The 23,287-nt window shown below is 44.4% G+C and overlaps 1 long non-coding RNA gene across 1 annotated transcript in view; it reads left to right on the top strand.

Moving 5' to 3' along the window:
• Positions 1–8,630, top strand: part of LOC132520754 (uncharacterized) — a 34,051-nt gene extending 25,421 nt beyond the window's left edge. The window contains exon 4 of the long non-coding RNA XR_009540613.1: positions 8,577–8,630. This is a non-coding gene — a long non-coding RNA (uncharacterized LOC132520754). The remainder of the gene's footprint in view (positions 1–8,576) is intronic.
• Positions 8,631–23,287: the final 14,657 nt, after the last annotated feature.

Genomic DNA, 23,287 nt, shown 5'->3' with positions numbered 1-23,287 from the left:
AGCAGTTGGGACCCATGCCCTGCTCCCAGCAGAGCTCTGGGACGGGCAAGACTTCTGAGGTAAAGGTCACTGGAGCACCTGAGCAGGATGGGCATGGGCTCTCTGCTTTGAGCAGTCAGACTTCAAGGGATCAGGTGGACATAAATCTTAAATATGACAGAGGAAGTCATTAGAGAAATAAGGACTTGCCCCTACTTTCTGGGTCCCTTGTAAATCTTCCAAATACTGGGGAAAGAAGCTGGAATAAAGTCTGAGAGACATTGTCTCTACAGCCCTGAATGACATGTGCTTTGAGGTATACTTAAGCTGATGAGAAGAAAATGCTCTTTCTGGCTGTGCTGTCACTGGCTCTGAGTCCATCAGATGTACTTTTTAGAAGACCTTGTTTCCCTTCGATATTTCTCCAACATGCTGCCTATGGGTCATAAGATTTCTGAGTTTTGTGGCTCTAAGAAGAGATGGATTAGACTGCTGCATTCCCTTTGTAAGGAGGAGCAGCTTGGGGGCCAGAAGCTGAATTTCTAAGGACTGTGGTTAGTAATGAGGTTTGCATCCCTTTGTGTGAAAAAGTCACTTCCAGGTTGGAGCTAAGAATAGATAACCAATTTCTGTAGCTTCATGAGATTTCCTATTTCACCTTATTGAACATCAGCCCTCTCCTGCATAGCAGCTCCAGCTGTAATTGTTTCTCTGTGCTTAGGAGCGGGTAATCCATTTTAGTTGCACTATTCAAAACTATGCCATTGATTATTTCTTGGTTTGTGTCATGGTTTCTGAGGCTGTGATGATATAAAGTCACTGTAAGGTTGGATCTCATGCATCAAATGGGGCTGTTGATGCAGGCTGGAGCAATAAGGATGACACAACATGAAAATAAACATGGATGACGAGCTGCGGACGAGCAATAGAGGTGGCAGCCCTGACCTCAGGTTTCTGACAGCCCAGTGGAAAAGTTAGAGCATAGTCACCAAGACCTGTAACACACAAATAACCTAAAACAAGGCAGGAATTAAGAAAGGCCAGAATCAAGTTACAAGGCATTATGGGCATTTAAAAAAGAAGGAAGCGTTTGTTCCTGGATGAAGTATTTGTAGAACAGTTTTGAATGATGTGTAGGATTTGTGTTGGCAGAAGGGAAAAGGTAATTCATATGTCTGTTTTTGGTGAAGTATTGCAAGTAAACTCTGTGGATTTGGTTCTTAAGTCACAGGCTACACAATCTGCCATATGCCATATTTTTCAACCATGTCTTAAACTTGAGTTTGGGGTAGATTGGAACAAGGTAAAATCATGTTTCATTTCCTTTTAGGAGAGCTTTAATTCCACTTCCTTTTTCCTTTTCTCTCCTTTTAACTGAAGATTTAACGGAGCCAATGGTGTCCATTCAGGCATTCTCCAGAGATGAGGGATGACTAGGGATGAGGGGAGGTTTGGGACCTCCTTTAGCCCGCCCTGGCCCTCGCTATTCTGCCTGTACTTAAGAGCAGTATCGGAGTAGAGCAGAGGAGGAGATATTAAAGAGTCCATGTCTCCAGGTTGTTGAGATATAAATTTCTGGATACCAAACATGGGAAAGACCCGAGGCAGAATGAGCCAGCGAAACGTGGGGAACAGGGATCAACAGAAATGTGCTTTCCACGCACAGATCGGATCATCGACGAGGCCATGGCGAAATGGAGAAGCACCTAGATAGGAAAGTTTTCAGATATAATAGTGCCAAGTCCAGTTGTTGTATTGCAATATAATTATAATAGGTAATATTTACTGAGCACTCACTTGCTGCCAAGCTCTTGACATGCATTGTCTCATTTACTCCACGTAACTATCCCATAAGAGAGATACAACTGTTCTTTCCATTTTACAGATGAGGAAACTGAGGCAGAAAAGTTAAGACAGTTGGCTAAGGTGATTAGCTAGGAGCGAGTGGAGCATTTCAGTCTGGCTCTTGAGCCTTAAAGCATAATTCTTAGCCACATTGACTGTCTGGTTTCAGGAGAGCAAAGACGGTGTGTGTAGAGAGAAGTTCTGCTGGTGATCCCAGTGTGCTGATGGGTAGTAGAGGTGTTGCTGACTTGCATCATCAGAGATCATTTAATGGACCTTATTAAAACAAAAGCAATGGTTGTACTCACAGAATTCATGTCTCCCATTTCCTCAGATGTTTTCTCTTTTATCCTCTGCCATCGATCGGGTGGTGGCTAGATAGTGGCGTTTTTGAAAAGCGTCAATAATGAATTAAAATAGCTTTTTGATGGAAAAACTATTGATAGCCTATAAAAGAGCAAGACTCTTAACAGCTCATCTGGAGTTGATTGAAGAGAGCAAATGAAACAAATTTGCAGCATGTTATATTTTGCTCGTTTCGTTTCTGAAAAATAAATAAGCCAATAAACTCTACTATTGAAGATTGCTGGCTGTGTATGTCGAGTTACAGGACTGTAATAATTATTCACCAATCAGGAAACATGAGTTTGTATTCCTAAACATGGCTTTGCTTCTCAGACACATATTTGTATAATTTCTTGACTTCCTGTAGGAAGTGATGTTGAACCTATCTCTTATGTTCAATTGTTATTTACAAGTTCACAACCAGTTCTAGACTCTACCTCTAATACTAGAAAAGAGGACACATTTCTAAGAGAATTTTCAAATTTGCATCTCCAACAAAGTTGTGGCACAGGGCTTCCCTGGTGGCGCAGTGGTTGAGAGTCCGCCTGCTGATGCAGGGGACACGGGTTCGTGCCCCGGTCCGGGAAGATCCCACATGCCACGGAGCAGCTGGGCCCGTGAGCCATGGCCGCTGAGCCTGCGCTTCCGGAGCCTGTGCTCCGCAGCGGGAGAGGCCACAACAGTGAGAGGCCCGCGTACCACAAAAAAAAAAAAAAAAAAAAAAAAAAGAAGTTGTGGCACAAATACATTGGAATTAATTGGATATTTAACCTTATGCCCTCCTGGAGTTGGCATGCACTATTTTCTAGGACCTGGGTGTAGTGGATCTGTTAAGGGCATATATAACCTTAAAAAAACAAAACAAAACAAAAAAAACCCTTATTTATGTTTTGGTGAAAAGGTAACGCATGCACCCAGCACAAAATACAAAAGGTGTTAATCATATAGCTTGAAAATTAAGCGTCCCCCAGCCCCATCCCCTGGCCACAGAAATTACTGTTTTCCTTTCTCGTGTCACATGACATCTTGATTCAGATAATTTGATATGAGAATAGTTTGACTTGATTGAAAAACAATTAAACTTCTATCTTTAAAGAAACTACCAAATAATAGTCATGCACAAAGCATCATTGCACTCCTCGCCTCCTCCCTTAAAACCAGTTCTTTCTTTACCACAACTCTACTGCTCACCCCATTAAGGGTGAGATAAGGGCCAAGGAGGGCGTAAGGGATACTGTGAGGCTCAGGGAGGGGCAAGGGCGATGGGGAGTCAAATCCAGGTAGGATGAGAGATGGAGTAAGAACCCGGACTGTGTGTTGTGCAGATTAACTTTTAAAATTCACCTTTTAAAACTCAAATCGGCTGGTTCATAATGTTGTACTTTAGGTAAGTAAAACTTTAGTGACAGCCCTCAGGTGAGCTCGGAGCCTGATTTTGGGATATTTGGTTAGTTAACACAACAGGAGTTCGTGACGTAGCCCTGATGGTGAGTAGGCAGGTGTTATACTCGTCCCAGCCTCTGTCACCAGTGGGCTCGGGCTGCACCCACACTTTAAGCAGCATGAACGGGGGAGGTAGGAGGCTGTGGTCGGATGTGTTCCCAGAATTCCCTGAAGCTCTTCCATGCCCACAGGCTATGAATATTTTTGTAACACTTGCTCTTATCCTCCCCATCAAAAAAAAAAAACACCCCAAAACAGTTTACCATCACTTCTAGTTCTGATTCATTACAATGTAGCATAGAGGAAATAAATATATATATTTATATATATATATAACTGTAACCATAACTTTAACCCTAGCCCTAACCTATGTGTGTGAATATGTGTATATATATATATACATATACACATATATATATGTATATATATAGCTCGTTGCATTTTCCAGCAGGCTAAGAGAAGGTGGAATATAGGTAGGGGATAGCATGAACCAAGGCATGGAGCAGTGACAGCCCCTGTGTTTGGGTGATGGGCAGTGGAGGCTGTGGCTAGAGTGTGGGTAAGGAGCACAGAGTGACCCATTTCTCTAGAGGAAGCTTGGGCTGCATTCTGCATGGCCTCGTATGACATGAGAAGCCTTGGGCCATTTGAATTCACAGAATGGTCACAGTTCAGAATGACCTCTTTGGTCACAGCAGGGAGGGTGGCTTGGAGAGAGAAACCAGAGTTGTCAGTTTTTACCATGCATACTGGCTAGCAGTCCTAAATGCTACTGTACCAAGAATGCAGGAATATGCTTAAAGCAAATCCTTCATCATATCTCACCAGAGACATGAGGAATCTGAAAGCCAATTATCATCTTACATATCAGGCTTTGCGAGAAGTGTATCCAGCCATCTGGCTCACTCTTTGGACACTAGCTGGTTTCATTACCATCTGTTTGGGGGTTGGAACTGGGATACTTTGGCCTTCTCCATCATGTCTCAGTTGTTTATGTTTTTTTAGATCCCTGAGTTAAGAACTTAAGTTAATCTCTGTGATTGGGCAGGTCAAGATTGTCAGTTTTCAGGTAGATGTACCATGTCCCAAATAGGCGGGAAACATGCTTGTGCAATAACGTAGGCACAACAGCAATGGCAAGGGCCAAGGTGAGATTTCCAGTGTTGGAGCTTTGCAGTATAGCTGACTCACTCCTTCAGAGCTGTGCTCGTGTGACCCAGCCCCACCCAGCAGGACGTGTGAGGACGGTGGGCCATGGACATGTCTGAGTGGTTCCTTAATGGTGAGTACAGGTGGGTGATATGGAGTGATGAGGAGAAATGCTAGGAGAATATATGCTCCAGAAGAATTTCAAGAGGAGCAACACAAATAAAAAATGATGAGCGAGAAGCTATAAGAGCACAGTAGGCCAGCTCGCAGCACTCAGTGTGGCCCATCAAACTAACCACAAACATCTCCGGGTGACCTACTGTGTGCTCGGTACACAAGGCAGAGATGGGGGAGAGTAAGATATGCTTTCTGCCCTCAAGCATCTCTCCATCTTAGGGGGAAACAGAAGAGGTGGTGGATACATGAGATGGTTTCTCCCTCAGAGCTTCCACCAACACCTTGACTTGGGACTTCTGGCCTCCTGAACTTTGAGACAATGAATTTCTGTTGTTTTGAGGACCTACTTTATGGTAATTTGTTACCACAGGAAACTAATCTATAGATAAACTCAGCAGTGGCACAGCCTCATTTCCCAGTAGAAATCAGGGTCTGACGTCCCACTGAGAAAAGGTTGGAATGTTCGCGATGCCAGGCACATAACAGCTTTGCATGCATGGGCCCTGTGGAGGGCCAGAGAAGGGGAAAAAAGGCTTCGATGTGAGGCTTCCAAGGGGACACCACATACAGAATTCAATGGCAAACAGCACGTTGAAAATAAGTGCAACATATATGGTAGGAAAATAAGGGTTGATTTCCTTATATGAAAAGCTGCTATCAAAAAATCAATGAGGAAAAGATAAATACCCTTTAGAAAAGTCAGGAAAGTTGAGAAACAATCAATATACAAAGGAAAAATGGCAAATGACTAATGTATCACCACCTGGATGACCTGGGCTCATTGTACATCCTGCCTCCTCTTAAACTGGTACTCAAGGTTTGCTCTTTCAAGTGTGTCCCAAAGATGCACGTTCAGGACCCGGCTCGTGAAGACCAGAGAGAAGACTTGTTTCAGGCCAGATGAAGTAAAGGTGGGCACTGCACAGCTTGCTGCATCAGCAGGAGAGACGCTGCAGCACAGAAATGGTTGCAAACCTGGAGCAAAGGGTGTTGTGAAATAGGAAAGCATCATCAATTGATGGATCAACACACAAGCATTTGTTGAAAACCTGTTTGGCTCCAGCACTGTCCTGTGTCTTGTGGGGAGCACGAGAACACCACGCTTTGCCCCAACCCCCCACCCCACCACGGAGGAGAAAAGACTGAGGGATAAGAAATAACAGGACAACAAACCCCAGGAGGAATGAATTCTTTGGCCTAGATTATATGAGTGGTTTCCAGTTCTGGCTGCACATTAGAATCCCTGGAGAGCTTTTTAAAAATACAGATGCCTACTGGAATGTTCATAGCAGCACTGCTTGTAAGAGCTCCAAACTGGAGACTGTCCAAATGCATATCAGCAGTATGGATAAATAATTATGGATTATTCGAGTAATAGAGTACTGCTTAGCAATGAGAATGAAAGATCGACAGCTACGTGCAACAATGTGGATAAATCTCTTTAGTATAATGTTGAGTGAAAGCAACCAGATAAAAAAGTGTCACGGTTAAGTGGACCATTGCAATGTAAGTTGCTAACAATAGAAAAAACTGGGTGTGGGGTACACTCGAACTCTGTACTTCTTTTTTTTTGGCAAATCTGAACTGTTCCGAAATTTAGAAGTTTATTTAAATATAAAAGTCATAAAAAAAAAAAAGTCATACTCTATGGTTCTGTTAATGTCAAAGACAAAAATATTCCGCCTAAGCTATTAGAAGTCAGGAAAGTGCTTACCCTAGTAAGAGTGTGTCTGGAAGGGTACACGAGGGGACATTGGGGTGGTGGTAACGTTCTGTGTCTTGATCCGTGTGTTGGTTACATGGGCGTGTTCCACTGTGAATATGTATCAAGCTAAACACTCATGTGCACTTTCTGTATGTAATATTTTATATCAGTAAAATGTTAAAAGCTATGCCGATCCTACCTAGACTGATTAAATCAGATTCCTTAGAGGAGGGCCTGGGCGTTAGTATTCTTTAAAAGCTCCCTGGATTATTCTCATGTGCATCCAGGATGGAGGACCATTGCTATTTGTCCTGTGGGCAGTGAGAGGAGCCAGAAACCAGTACAGACTGGAGTTGTGGGTACAAACTTCCCTGAGAAGGCGGAACTTGTATGGATTCTTAAAGGCTGGGAGGGATTGATGAGGCCAGCGGGGCTCCACTATAAATGAGAATTTCAAGCCCAGGAAACATTCGATTTCCAATTCTCATTTTTCTGTTTTTCTGGTGGTGGCTACACTTTTGCTTAGAAACTTGATTTCCCATCTTAAATGCTCTTGTCACGTGTTGACCCCTTAGGTTCGAGAGCTGTGAACAGGGTCTCACTGGGTTTCACGCAAATGGAATTAAAAAGCAATTAGTCTTGTGTACCTTAAACACTGTATTTTATCTAATTTGTACTCTCTTGTATTTCTGCTCAAGCCTCAGTAAGCCCTCAAGAAAGCATGCTTATAATAAATGACTGGAAAAACAAGCCTCAGCATTTAGGTTGGATCACAGACGCACTCTGTATAGTGTTAGCAATCAACTGCTAAGACATAACACGTTTAAGTGTACAAAATTGGGGAAGGGAGACTTCTTTGGGGCAAGGTTTGATGGATTCCTGGCTTATGCAGGAACTTATGTCTGAGTGTATGCCAATACTGATGATTATTATTAGTCCAGACACTCCAGTGGACTCTCTGATAAGTTTCTGAGACAGGCGCTGTATGGAATATTCACTAAGAGCATTTGTGAACTTACAGTGCCGTTCTGTTCTGATAGCCATTACTTCCTTGGACTCATTCTAGGTAATTAATGATGGTAACAGCCGGCCTTTTTTGAGTGCTTACATCACGCCAGGGACTTTGCCAAGCCCTTTCCATGAATTATCTCATTTAATCCTCCCTTCAATCTTATGAATCCCCCCCTTGACAGATGAGAAATCTAATGCCCAGGATTAATAATTTACCCAAGGTCCCACCACCTCTCAGAAGCAGAGCCAGTTATGTCAAAGCAGTTGACTTCCAGACCATGCTTTTAACCATGGTGTGATACTGCCTACAGGTGTCCTGCAAAGTTGGGATGATGGAACCCTGTAACAATTTGTCCTTAAATCCCTTCTCTCCCCTCCTTCCCACCTCACCGTAGGTCTCACAATTTGTCACCTTGCCCTTTCTTCTCCCTCTTTTTTTTTCCCCCTCCTGGTACTTGCATTTATTCTGGAGAGCTGTTTCTCCTCCGCCCACTTATCTCCAGAAGAGTGGATGATAAATTAAATCATGCTAAGACATTTGGGATCTGCTGAGTAATTTCTCTCAAGAGCGATTGCACTTGAAGAGAAACTCCACCAGGAGGACAGTGCTTACCATCCGTGAGTGCTTATGAAACTAAGCAATGATGTAAGCTAGCCCAGGGGACAGAACCCGCAGCCTGCTGGCCAGATCCTGTTTTGGTAAATAAAGTTTTATGGGAACACAGCTGCGCCCCTTCGTGTATTTAGTATCTGTGGCTGCTTTGGCGCTACAGTGGCAAGGTTAGGGTATTAGGACAGCCTAAAATATTTGCTCTCTGGGCCTTCTAGAGAAACTTTGCCCACCCCAGGGACACTATGGGAAGGCTCTACTGCAGAGCATGGCGCATAGATGCTTTATAAATGGCAGTTCCCTCTTCCGCAGGTTTCTGGTGTCTTCCTCTGGTGAATTCGGGGCAGGAGGAGTATTCTGAAATCACATTCACATGGGTCACTGCTGCCCCTGCCCATTCGTGACAGGCATCGGAGGCCACAATCCTCACTGAATATTCATCTGTACTTTGGCAAGTGAAAGAGTGACACGCGTCCTCACAGAAACAAAATGATGTATTATTCATTTTTTAGAGGGTGTTTCCTGGAGTGCAAGCAGCAGGAAAGCCCCAGCTGGGGTGGAAGCAGACTGAGAGCAGGAGCGTCATCTCAGTGCCAGGACCAGTGAGCTGGGCTACGGGATTGATGCCTCAGCGCCACAGATACAGGACAGTTATGTGTCCTGATAGCTGCTGCCTTCCCAGATAAAAGAAGACAGTTATTTTCTCTTTCAGATTGTGTTTAAAACCTCCAAAACTGAAATTAGTCTTGAAACACTTCAAGTGAACGGCTTGTCTGCTTCCTTATATATATATATATATATATATATATTTTTTTTTTTAAGGACCACTTTCCATCATGCAATCCTTGTTTTCCACTGGTTAGCGGCAAGCGTGGCCCGGAGTTGTTGTAGACAGTATCAAATGGCCAGGCTGCACAGATACTGCTTCTAGCTCCAGTCCAGGAAGCCATTAAATTCAATCTCCCAGTTTCTCCATGAATTCTAATTTCTTTAATTTGGGGAAGTGGTTTTTTTTTTTTTTAACATCTTTATTGGAGTGTAATTGCTTTACAATGGTGTGTTAGTTTCTGCTTCATAACAAAGTGAATCAGCTATACATATACATATATCTCCAAATCTCCTCCCTCTTGCGTCTCCCTCCCACCCTCCCTATCCCACCCCTCTAGGTGGTCACAAAGCACGGAGCTGATCTCCCCGTGCCATGCAGCTGCTTCCCACTAGCTATCTATTTTACATTTGGTGGTTGTATATGTGTCCATGCCACTCTCTCACTTCGTCCCAGCTTACCCTTCCCCATCCCCGTGTCCTCAAGTCCATTCTCTATGTCTGCGTCTTTATTCCTGTCCCACCCCTAGGTTCTTCAGAACCTGTTTTTTTTGTTTTGTTTTTTTTAGATTCCATATATATGTGTTAGCATACGGTATTTGTTTTTCTCTTTCTGACTGACTTCACTCTGTAGGACAGACTCTAGGTCCATCCACCTCACTACAAATAACTCAATTTCATTTCTTTTTATGGCTGAGTAATATTCCATTGTATATATGTGTCACATCTTCTTTATCCATTCATCTGTTGATGGACACTTAGGTTGCCTCCATGGAAGTGGGGTTTTTGCATTTGTGGACCATTGTCTCCAGGAGCTGTATTTCCCATTCTAGGGATACCCATGTACCTGGACCTAATACTTTCTCCTGGATAACTTAGAAGGTCTTACCTTCTTAACAGGTCACACATGATTAGATATTTTCCATCGTGCCTCTCAGCACTCAGTAAGATATAGTCTCTGTGAGGTTGGTAGAGTGATGGAGATTGGAATTAATATGAAATTTACCCTATTGTCTTAGCCTGTCTTCCCCAGAAGCCCAGCCTTACTGGAACAACATAATTCCAGGGAGCAGGAATGAGGGCAGAGGGCAGTGAGGCAGGAGGGGTGAGGTGGGGATGGACTGTAGAGACAGCCTCCCCTAAGTCGCTTCATCTCATGAGGTCATTTTCTAAGAAGAGGTATAAATTGGATCTCGAGACAGTTGACCCTGAGGCGAGAGAGAGCAAAGAATTGATCTCCCAGCTTCTGTCTTCCCTGCCAGTGCCTGCCTAAAAGGTTTACTCCATGAGTTCTTTTTTTAATTATTATTTATTTATTTATTTATTTTTGGCTGTGTTGGGTCTCCATTTCTGTGCGTGGGCTTTCTCCAGTTGCAGCACGTGGGCGGTGCGCGGGCCTCTCACTGTTGTGGCCTCTTCCGTTGCGGAGCACAGGCTCCGGACGCGCAGGCTCAGTAGTTGTGGCTCACGGGCTTAGTTGTTCCGCGGCACGTGGGATCTTCCCAGACCAGGGCTCGAACCCGTGTCCCCTGCATTGGCAGGCAGATTCCCAACCACTGCGCCACCAGGGAAGCCCACTCCATGGGTTCTTAATGCCCCTGTGCATCCTGGCTGCATGCGTGGGTCCTGAGTAGGGCCCTGAGAAGTCCCAGGGCTCCTGGTCATGGGCGTAGCCACTTGGTCAGGGCCTGCCATGCCCCTTAGTGCCCCCGATTTCCCTGCGCACCCTGGCTTTCTAGGCGAGCACCACCTGTAGCTCTCTGCTTTCTTGGGTTGAGGAGCAGGCCCCGCCCACACACCAGGGAGTTAACGTCCCAGAGAGCCTGAGAGTCGCTGGTGGCTAAATACGCTAGCATCCTTGTCCTTGTGTGAACCCATGATGAAGCCTGTGCTGCATGTTATTCCAGAGGCTTCCAGTGGTCGAGCCTCAATTACCACTGCAATCACCTGCTCATTACCACACCCTTCATTGGCTTTCTTCTCCTCCCATCTCACTCCCTGACTCCCCTTTCAGTGTTCCAAGGAGCATCTCTGTGTCCTTATCTAAGAGTCGGCTTCTAGGAGAACCCAGCAGAAGACCACAGAGAGGCGCTCAAGGAGGTGAGAGGCCCGGGACATGGGCACGCGGCCGGGGCTGCTCTACTGCACCTGGGCGAGTGCTCCAGCTGCAGTGACAGCTGGGGAGGGAGTCAGGGGAGGCCGAGAGGATCTGAGGTGGAGCAACAGGTGTCCAATGGGCACGTGCCATCTGGCAAGATGGGTTACAGTTCATTGATTTGAAGCAGGCCTTGGGTATTTACTGTGTGTAGAGACCACACTGAGCACTGCCTGAGGGTCAGTGCACTTAAGGCTCACCGTTGGGAAGCAGGCCCCGTTATCGTTGCCCACGTTTTACGAATGAGAGAACAAGCTCAGCAGGATGAAGTAAAGGCCTAAGGTAACTCAGCGAGAAAAGGGCAAAGGCAGGACTGAAAGCCGAGGCAATCTGCCTCCAGAGCCTGTCCCTGTTAACGGTTAAGGATGATGCATCTTAACCATTACTTTTTGCAGGTTTACCGTGACCCAATTTAATTTTAGGGGACAGAGCCATTCAGGCATCCTGTTCCATTGACCTCCTACCAGACTGAGTTCCTTAGTTGAGTGTGTGTGTGTGTGTGTGTGTGTGTGTGTGTGTGTGCGTGTGTGCGCCCACATTGGGTGGTGGGAGCGTGGGAGCTGGGGGTTAAAATGTAGAGACCGCCTTCCCCACAGTGTTACCCAAAGAAATAACCTCTCACTCTTTGCAATCAAAGCAGAAGCTGGTCTGAGTCTTGTGTCTGGGTTTGGTTCCTTTTCCAAGACCAGAGGCTGTTTCTAAATTAGACTCTAACTTACTGGCCAGCAAATAGCACAAAACAAAACAACTTTTTTGATGATTTAAGTGTAAATAAGTCAGAGGCAGAGAGATTAACTTTCCCCTCAAATACACAGGGGTTAAAAAAAATTATAGTCTCCAGAGAGGCTGGCTCCTTGAGGACTGAGCTTTTGCCAAGTCAGCACATTCAGGAAAGAGTTTGTGACTCTCTGCAAACCCCAAGCGCCACTGGCCTCCTTGCCTTAGCTACTTGCTGAACCCAGGAGGAGTTCATCTTCCTAAATCCTCACTGTCTGTCACAACCGAGAGCCCATTTCTGTGCAAATGATTCATTGTTATAACTTGTGCCACCTCTTCACAGACTCAGGGACTTTTCTTTTTTTTTTTTTTACCGTACGCGGGCCTCTCACTGTCGTGGCCTCTCCCGTTGCGGAGCACAGGCTCCGGACGCACAGGCTCAGCGGCCATGGCTCACGAGCCCAGCCATTCCGCGGCATGTGGGATCTTCCCGGACCGGGGCATGAACCCGTGTCCCCTGCATCGGCAGGCAGACTCCCAGCCACTGCGCCACCAGGGAAGCCCGGGACTTTTCATTTTTTACATCAATTCCTGTGTAGTATTTCAACAAGTCCCTTTTTCTCCCCTGCCTCCCTCTTGCGCCTTCACCATCTCTCTGCCAGCAGATTCAAAACAGGAGTTCGCGACAGGACTTTCTTTGAGTCTAACCCCGAATCTCACTTTGCCTTTGGCCGTATATTTCTGACAGGTGCACAGCAGGCAAGAGAAATGACAGCATCATGCAGAATGCAAGCGAACACAGTACTGTGCATCATCATATTTCCTGCTGGTGTCCCTTTGGGTTACCATGAAATCACCTATTGGGACAATTTTTGTTCTTTTACTGAAACGAAGGAGTCACTGTGGACATCATTCATCCCCCAGTTCCACGTTTAAGAACACAAAAATTAGAAAAGGATTGGAATGATTTTGACTATCTATATTCCTTCCATTCCAAGGGTTGGGGTAACAATGTATCCCCCACTGTAGGGTGGCTACAGAAGTGACAGGGCGGGAAGTCCATCGAGGTGTCCCTGAATATTAGCCCCAGAGGGTAGCGGGACCGCTTTGAGAAGGAGCACACCAAGCTGATCGCTGTGAACACAGCACAGAGTGGACACAGTTTACTCAATTGCAGGCAATTCTAGTTCCAAGGTGGGTGAAATGAACAACCTAGAGCCAGGAAAATAAACCTCTTCTCTTTGTATCTTAAAACCAGTGAATACGGTTTCCGAACCTGAGCCACTGGCCCTTGCCAATTCCTTGGCGTTTGGCAGGGGTTTTAATGGGCACCAGAGTGTAGTTGTCTCTCACAAGCTTTTTGCAGGGTATCCAGACGATGCCTCAGGAGAACTCCCCTTGTAAAACCTACGGCGTCCCCACCTGCAACATTCCAGAGAGCGTGTCCACTCAGACGCTTTTCGTTCAGTGGCTCCTGGAAGACTGTTAGATCTGAGTGTGGAACAAATTCCAGGGACCATGCACATCAACTTGTCAGATGTTCTGCTGGGTTGGTGGCCTACTCTGGCATAGAACCGTGCCCATTTAATGGCCTGCGTGCAGTTCATGAACTGCAGATTCCGAAGTGCAGCCTGCTCTGACACGGAGCAGCCCGCAGGGAAGCCACGGTAAAGTTGAACAGCAGATGGAAAACTCCACCGAACCTTTTATTGGCCATATGTCACTTCTGAGTGTTGGCCAACAAACTAAATTTGCAGCTAATATATAATGATTTAAACAGCAGAAAGAGCAGCTGCACTTTGATTTCTGATGCCTTTCCTCCAGGCTTCCCCAGCTCACTGGAGTTTCTTGAGCTACTTTCCTTAACCCTGCGCGAGCGCTCTGAATCTTCACCAGGTAGCACCACCTTCGGAGCTATGCTGTTGGCTGCATCCAGCTTAGCTGGTGTATCCCTCCGCTCTTCCTTCCTTGCGGGCAGTTTTCTGACTATTTTGTGATGATGATGATTTTTTAATTTCGTAAGAAAATGCTACAAGACTCAAGTATTTTTATACTTCTGCCTGCTTGGCCGTTTCTCTTCTTTTCTCAAGTCCCTCTGGTTACAGGGTCCATCGCGTTCTCTTTTGGAGTGCCTAGGCTGGTCATCCGCTGAGGCTGCAGGGCTAGTCCTTGGAGTAGACTGTGGGAGGGCAGCTCGTTCTGATTTATGAGGACATGACCTGGGATGGAGCTTCTCTGCAAAAATTCAGCTCTCTTACTGTCAGAATCATCTAGAAGGAAAGGATGGATAGCAGGAATAAGGAGAACAGGCCACCTCTCTGGGTCTTCTACCCCATGCAGTGGAAGTGCCAAGTCTCTACTGCCAGCCGTGGACATGCCAAGCTGGCTTAGTGCTTGAAGCCTCACGGAAGAAGAGGCTCCTTGTAAGTTGAGGGTTATACAGTTGTTTCTGGGGTCAGGGTGCTGGAAACTGACAGGAAAGGAGTGGGAGAACAATACCAATTTAAACTTCCATGACTGCCACCCACTAACCCAATAACTCCATTTAGGAACATAAGATTGCTGAAGCTGTACGACCATAAAATGGCTCTATAGTTGTCACTCTAACGAACTCCAACTCAGGTCTCTATATTAATTCCTGCAAAACTCAGCCACTTCCCTCATGTTATTCGAGAGACTTTGAATAGCACTGTGAATAAAAATTATAACAGACTACATCAAACTCAATGATTTCTATAACATCTGGAGCAAAGCACATTAAATGGGGAGTAAAATGCACATTCATCATGGGTGTTTGGATTTGTTTTCTATTTTTACAGAGAGAGGAAGTAAGAAATATCTTTCCTATAGGGATTTTTAGTTATCTGTTCCTGTGCTAAACTGGACACCTAACAGAAGAATTATAGCCTTGATTTCTGTGTTTATAGGTTGATTCTCTTTTTACGTCTGATTAAGACGTTGTCCTGTAGGAACTTCACTTTGGGGAATTTATTCTACAGAAAGAACCGCTGTGTGAAACAACATGTGTACATGGTTAACCATCCTAGCATTATTTATGGAAGTGGGAGATTGGAAACAACCCAAATGTTCATAACTGGTGAACAGATTAAATTATAATATATCCACACACTGGAATGCAGCTGTATAAAAGAACGAAGATACTCTGTACATACAGAGATGGAAAGAACTCCAGGACGCTTGCTAGGAAAAGTCAGATACAGAATACAGTGTACAAAGTGAACTGCATTTTAATCCATGTAATATTTGTATATGCGTAAAGGAAGTTCAGAAGAATACATGAGAAAGTAGGCTACTGGGAGAGCGAGAACAGAGCTCATAGGAGGGAATAAACCACTCACTCATTTATTTATTTTAATTGAATATATTTGACATATAACATTGTGTAACTTTAAAGTGTACAAAATGTTGCTTTGATACATTAATATATTGTAATATGGTTGTCATTGTATCGATAGTTATCACAATACATAATTATAGGACACTATTGTTGTCTGTATTCATTCTACAGTACATTAGATAACTATGGCTTATCTACTACTCCTTGCAAGTTTGTACCCTTAAGCAACATCAATTTTATCCCCCCACTCTCCAGTAACCACCACTTTACTCTCTATTTTTCATGAGTTTGACTATTAGATTCTGCATCTAAGCTATACCGTACAGTACTTGTCTTTCTCTAACTCACCTCACGTAGCATAATGTGCTCAGGGTCGAAATGGCAGGATATCCTCCTCTCTCGTGGCTTAATAATATTCCATTTTATATATATCTCACATCTTGTTTATCCATCCATCCATTGATAAGCATTTCGGTTGTTTCCATATCTTGGCTATCGTGAAAAATGTTGCAATAAACATGAAAGTGCATATATCTCTTTGAAATCCTGTTTTCATTTCTTCTGGGTATATATAACCAGCAGCCACTCACTTCTTAATCTCTTGGAATCTGGCTTTTGTATCCACTGTTCTGAAGGACATTTTCCTTACTGACTCCCCTATAATGTCCTAAATGCCAAACTCTCAACCTCCTTGATGTCACTGCCCACTCTTCCAGAACGAAGTAATGCCAATGTAGTTGAATCAGAGATTCTGCCACTCCTTAGATTTGTGTGCATGGGAATGCCACTCAACCTTTATGAACCTCAGCAGATACACAGAGGAAAGAAGGAGGCAGCTAGTATTTCTGAGTGCTGGCTATCTTTTAAAAGAAGTATCTTTCTTTAATCATTACAATGGCATTATGAGGTAGGCACTATTATAATATTGTCTCCATTTCACAGATAAGGAAATTGAGGCTCAGAGAGCTTAACTGACTTGCCTCAAGCCATATAACTCCTAGGTGATGGAGGCAAGATTTGAACCTCAGATGACTAGCCTCTAATACAAGCTTATGAGAGCACTTTGTGAAGGCAGGTACAGCAGTGCTTTCCTTCACCACTGTCTTCTCTTCTCTCCGACTCTCTGGACTATGTCTTTCACTCTAGCTGCTCCTCATTTCCCGATTCCTTTGCTGGCTCTTCTTTCTTCTTCTCCTCAAAGAAGATTGTCTCCAAGGTCCTGCCCTCATCTTCCTCTCTCTAGCTAATCCCACTTCCCAGAAGAGTTTTGACTCTCACCCTATGGGTTCACCTTCCAGACATTTATTTCCACTTGCTTGATGGACGTTTCCACCTGGACATCTTGCTGGACCCCAAGGGCCAGTATTTCCCAAACCATATATATAATCTTTCTGTTCACAATCTGATTCTTCTCCTTCTTATCCTTTTCTGAGAATACTATCCCCAACCTCATCATTCCTTAAGCTCAAAACCTTAGAGAAGTCTTTGATTCTTTTTTTTCTCCCTGGCTTCCAGTTTCTAATAAGGAAAAAGTTCTGCTGTTTTGACTTCGACTGCCTTCATAAAACTCAGTCCTGCATTAAATCTTGTCTGAGGAGTGCTCTTTCACCTGACCATCCCACTTCCAGTTTTGTTCCTCTCCCAACTAGCTAACTATCTGACAAATGATCTTCCTATAGTATGACACCCAAAAGACCTATGTGAGGGAAACTTTCAAATGCTAATGAGAGACACACACACATAAAAAGACTTCATAAAGAAGGAAATAGTTGTCCTTGGGAGAAGGAGCATGACAACCCATGGGCACCTCAAAACCATATTCACAAGAGTCTGGATTTGGAAAGAAAAGGACAATGTAAAATTTTACCTTCCTTTCTCAACCTGGTAATGCAGAGATCTTGGAGAGCTGACCCTAAAACATAGGTGTAGAGAGACCTTCAAGATGGTGGAGGAGTAAGACGTGGAGATCACCTTTCTCCCCACAGATACATCAGAAATACATCTACACGTGGAACTACTCCTACAGAACACCTACTGAACGCTGGCAGAAGACCTCAGACCTCCCAAAAGATACATACTTTTTTTTCCTTTTTCTCTTTTTGTGAGTGTGTACGTGTATGCTGCTTTCTGTGATTTTGTCTGTATAGCTTTGCTTTTACCATTTGTCCTAGGGTTCTGTCTGTCCATATTTTTTGTTTGTTTGTTTTAGTATAGTTTTAGTGCTTATTATCATTGGATCATTGGTGGATTTATTTTTTGGTTTGGTTGCTCTCTTCTTTCTTTTTTATTACTTTTTAATTTTTTAATTTTTAATAATCTTTATTTTAATAACTTTATTTTCCTTTCTTTCCTTCTCTCTCCCCCTCCCTCCCTCTCTCCCTCCCTCTCTCTCTCTCTCTCTCCCTCTCTCTCTCTCTCTCTCTCTCTCTCTCTCCCCCTTTTCTTCTGAGCCATGTGGCTGAAGGGTCTTGGTGCTCTGGCCGGGTGTCAGGCCTGAGCCTCTGAGGTGGGAGAGCTGAGTTCAGGACATTGGTCCACCAGAGACCTCCCAGCTCCATGTAATATCAAATGGTGAAAATCTCCCAGAGATCTCCATCTCAACACTAAGACCCAGCTCCACTCAACGACCAGCAAGCTACAGTACTGGACACCCTATGCCAGACCACTAGCAAGACAGAACACAACCCCACCCATCAGCAGAGAGGCTGCCTAAAATCATAATAAGGTCACAGGTACCCCAAAACATACCACTGGGTGCGGTCCTGCCCACCAGAAAGACAAGGTCCAGCCTCATCCACCAGAACACAGGCACTAGTCCCCTCCACCAGGAAGCCTACACAACCCACTAAATCAACCTTACCCACTGGGAGCAGACACCAAAAACAACGGGAACTACGCACCTGCAGCCTGCGAAAAGGAGACCCCAAACACAGTAAGTGAAGCAAAATGAGAAGACAGAGAAACACATAGCAGATGAAGGAGCAAGATAAAAACCCACCAGACCAAACAAATGAAGAGGAAATAGGCAGTCTACCTGAAAAAGAATTCAGAGTAATGATAGTAAAGATGATCCAAAATCTTGGACATGGAATGGAGAAAATACAAGAAACGTTTAACAAGGACCTAGAAGAACTAAAGAGCAAACAAATAATGATGAAAGCACAATAAATGAAATTAAAAATTCTCTAGAATAGCAGAATAACTGAGACAGAAGAATGGATAAGTGACCTGGAAGATAAAATAGTGGAAATAACAGAATATACAGAATAGAATCAGAAACTGACCCAAATGCTTTTATAAGAATTTAGGATTTGATCAAGTTGCATATTTTAATCAGTGGGAAAAATTTACAATTAAATAAATGGTGTTGGGACAATTGGGTAGCCATCTGGCAAATAATAAATCTGTATTTCTCCCAAGTTTTATACCAAAATAAGTGCCAGATGGACTACCAACATGAAAATTAAACTACCAAGGTTCTAGGGAAAAATGGAAAAAAAATTAATAATCTTGGAATAGAGAAGAACTAAGCATCATAAAATTCAGGAGACATAAAAAAATATTGATAAGTTTGACTCTAAAGATCAAACATTTCTGCAAGGTAGGAAACTCTACAAATCCAGTCAAAATACAAGTCATAAACAGGGAAAAATCTTTGTAACAAACTTGTCAGAAGAAGGGCTAAATTTGTTAAAATATGAACTCCTACAAATCTATAAGAAAAAGATCAACACTCTAATAAAAAAACTGGCAAACAACATGAACAAACCTATCACAAAAGGAAATACAAAATGGTGCTAAGATAGTTGAAAAGATACCTAGGTTCCCACACAATAAACAAATATAAGCAAAAACTATATTTTTCACTTAATATCCAAAGTTCCTTAAAATGTATTTTTGACAACCTATTTTTGACAAGGTTGTAGGAAAACAGACATTTATACATTTTTGAGGTATGTAAATTGATACAACCTCTAAAGAGGGCAATCTCAGAATATTTCTCAACATTTAAAATGTGCATATCCTTCCACACATCAACTCCATGTTTAGGAATCTCTCCTACAATTACATTTAAGCTTGTGGCTGGGGAAATATATAAGTATATTCACTGCAGCACTGAGCATAATAGCGTATTTTAGCATCTCAAAAAAGAAATGAAAAAATAGTAAAGCATGGAGCCTGCCATGTTTACCGTCTACTTTAATCCCGTCATTGTTTTCCATCAGCTATTGAGATTCTTGTGATCTGGCTCCAGCCTACCTGTGCTCTCTTGTATCTTGCTTCTCTCTACACCCCTTACACTGGGCCCAATGAGCAAGCACGTTGTTTGCCCTGCACACTCCCATCTCCGTACCTCTCTTTGGGCTGATCCTGTTTTCTGTTGCCTGACATGCAGTTCCCAGCCTCTCCTATCTTCCTCATCTATGTGAATCCTAATTATCCTTTATAACCTCACTCACGTGCTACCTTTTCCTGAAGATGTCCTTGGACCTTGGATCCTCTACAATGCCCTATCCTTAGTTGAAAATTTCTACCTGCTCTGACTTTTTAATTTATTTGGCTTCTCATAAAATCGCTTTAGATTCCAAACAAACCAAAGCAGAGAGAAGAGGTGACCCCAAGTTAATCCGTCCACTCGTGAGCTGGGTCCCCAAGTCTCCAGCTCCAGCCAGCTGGAGCGGCAGACAGGGCCGGGGTCCGTGGCCCTCAGGCACCGCCTCCACCCCGCGCCTGCGCCCAGCACGCTAGCGGCCCGCAGGATGCGACAGCGGGCGGGGCGGGGCTTCGCTCCAAAGCAGAGGAAACCCAGGGCAGGACCTGGGGGCCGGCAGCGAACGCCTACCCGAGGTAGTCGAGGCGGCAGAGGCGGCCGAGAGTCCGTACGGTCCGGCCGGCTGAGGTAAAATTTGTAAGCTTGTGGGTGGGGATGCGCTGTCGGGACTCCTCGTGGCCCGAGTCGTCCTCGTCGTCCCCGCCCCAGCTGCGGGCCTCGGCCTGGGCCTCGCCGCCCTGTAGTCGTGCTGGTAGAAGAGGTCCGAGCCCTGGTCGGGCACCGGGCCTGGGTCTTCCCGCAGCACTGGGCCAGCGCAGTGGGACCTTCCCGCCGTCCCGCTCCGCGTCCGCCTTGGTCCCCAGGACCTGCCTCCGGTTCACGTCCGCGTGCTCCCGGTCCTGCCTTCGCTCTCTTCCGGCTTCGTGTGCATCACGGAAGCGTCCACGTTGGCAGGTGGAAACAGTGTTGGGTTCGCTGAGGAGGGAGGTGATGCTCAGGAGATGGTACTGTGTTCTGGGTGGGTTCTGCCGCTCTGAGGGCAGCTCCCCGCTCAGGGGGTAGGAGGTAGTCGAGCGGGGGATGGAGGGTGGAGATGCATACGTCCGCAGCCTCGTAGACGTTGGGGCCCCGCATCTTGGTCAGGAACAGAAAGGCTGGCGGGAAGTAAGGGTAGTCGATGGCTATCTTGAGACATGCCTTCAAGTAGCTGCCCTCGGAGTAGGTGTTGGGGGGCCCGAAGATGGCCGCCTCCCATTTCAGGTCACCCTTGTCCACCAGGGTCATCCGAAGCCCTCCACCGGCTCCCCCAGCAGCAGCACCTGGGGCGAGCTGGGCGGCAGCGGCTGGGGGGAGGGGCCGCCTTCCTCCTCTGCGCCCCTGGGTGCTCCCCTGCTCTGACTTTTGACATGTGACCCTTTTGTCACAGCAAGTTGGGACCGGCTCTGGAACTGGAATGACAGTGATATTTTGATGTCCTCCCTTTGATGCGACTGTTTTAATCTGGGGATATGTTGATACAACCTATGGAAGACAATTAATGTACATCCTCCCCCCAAATGAAAGTATCTTCTGTTTCTGATTATATAACATGCACGTACAGTTGACCCTTGAACAACGTGGTTTTGAACTGCGTGGTCCACTTATACATGGATTTCTTTTTCAGTAGCAACTACTACAGTACCACAGGAGTTGCAGTTAGTTGAATCTGAGAATTCGGAACCAGGCATAGAGAGGAACCCCGGATAATGGCGGAGCCACATAGACAGAGTGCCCTACTGGGTTCTCTGCGCAGCGGGTCGGCACCCTTAACCCCCCAAATTGTTCAAGGGTCAACTGTACTTAGAAATGTGGAAAACCTTAGGACTCACTCCCGTGTGTGTGTGCTGTGCTCTGTGTATGTGTATAATGGAATAAAAGAAAAATAAATTTCCCGAAATAAATTACTGAGTCAAAGAATATACACGTTTAAAATGTTAACATGTGTTGCCAAACTCATCTCCAGAAAGATTCATGATTCATTCAACATTTATTGAGATCCTAGTGTGTGCCAAGTACTGTGTACTATTTAGGGTACAACGGTGAGCAACACCAGGTGTGGTCCCCACCAAGTGTGGTCCCTGCCCTTGTGGACTCTGTGTAAGTATTACTAGGAGAAGACACATATACTGTTAGAAAGTACAGTCACGTGAATTCCTTCTAGTTGGAGAGTTCAAGGATGACTTCCTGGGGGAAGTGACATTTCAGATAAGGCCTGAAGCTTAAGTAGGAGATAACTAGACTAATAGGGGAGATAAGAGCGTTTTGGCCTCAGCCTGTGCAAATGTGGCTGCTGGGGGAGTTGAAGAAGGCTTGTTTGGCTGAAGTGGAAAGAGAGGGGAATCACCGGGCAAAATGAGGCTGGAAAAATGGGTAGGGAGCATGCCACAGGTGGCTTCACAGGTCTTGTTAAAGATTTTATTGTTATTCCAACAGCAAGGAGAGATAAAAGCAATGACTGGGGATTCTCTGTGTTTTAAAAAGATAACTTTGGCTGAATAGAAAGAACTGATGAACAGAGGCAAGAATGAACAGAGGTTGACAAGTTAGGGGGCTATTATGGTTGTCCAAGTGACAGGTGATAACACCTTAAACTAGTTTGAAGTATAGATAATAATAAGAAATCAAGGCAGAAATACAGGAAAATGGATGCTTTTATGATTTTTACCAGTTAATACCACTATTAGACTGAATATCATTGATCATTTTTGTCTTTGCCAATCCAAGGGGTGTGTGTAGAGTATAAATTATATATAATATGGATTGTAGATACAATTTATAATATGGATTATGTATACAATTTTCCTTTGATTGGAAAGTAAGGTTGGACTTCTTTTCCTTTTTCATTGGCCATATTCATTTTTATTCATTTCTTCTTTTGAGTTATCTGAACATATACTTTTGTCCATTTTCTTCTTCGGTTCCAGGATCCAGTCCAGGATCCCACATTGCACTTAGTTATCATTTCCCCCTTGTTTCCTCTGGTCAGTGACAGTTTCTCAGGTGTATATTTTTATTAATCATTTGAATAAACCATTGTTACACTGATGCAGGGCAGAGCTTGGTAAGAATCTAAGTGCATAATCAAGGCAAACTTAAACCAACTTAAAAGAAAGAAGATGACAGTCTGTGATATATGTTGCAAATATTTTTCCAGTTTTTTTTAACTTGGTTTGTGTGTTTGTGTATATGTCTGTTTATGTGTGAAATCACAGTCAAATCAATCTTTTCCTTTATTATTTCTGCCTTTGGTATAATGCTTAAAAGTCCCTCCATCCCAACAGATAGAACTATTTCTGTGAGTTATCTTCTGTCAACCATACATTGTCAAGTTATATCAAATAAGATGCAAAACGTACATCCTAACCCTATTCCTTATTCTCTCCAGCCTCAATTTCACTAGATGGGGCAATAAAAATCAGTACTTAGGTGGCACTTATGATATAAAATCAGCAGTGTCAAAATGAAGATGTCATAATGTCTTGCTCTGCTCTGAATTTCTTTGTTGCACCTAACTTGGGTCCTGACCAAAGCCTCACCCGTGTCAATGCTATTCTGTAATTGTCTTACCAATCCTACCAGATCATGAGTTCCTTGAGGGCAGGAACCACATTTGTCTCATTTTGTGTAATACATCTGTGACTGGGCCCTCCTCAGCG

This window comes from Lagenorhynchus albirostris, chromosome 1, assembly GCF_949774975.1.
Source record: "Lagenorhynchus albirostris chromosome 1, mLagAlb1.1, whole genome shotgun sequence".
Classification (NCBI taxonomy): Eukaryota; Metazoa; Chordata; class Mammalia; order Artiodactyla; family Delphinidae; genus Lagenorhynchus; species Lagenorhynchus albirostris.
The sequence above is the reverse complement of the archived record's forward strand: the minus strand, read 5'-3'. Positions and strand labels throughout refer to the sequence as shown.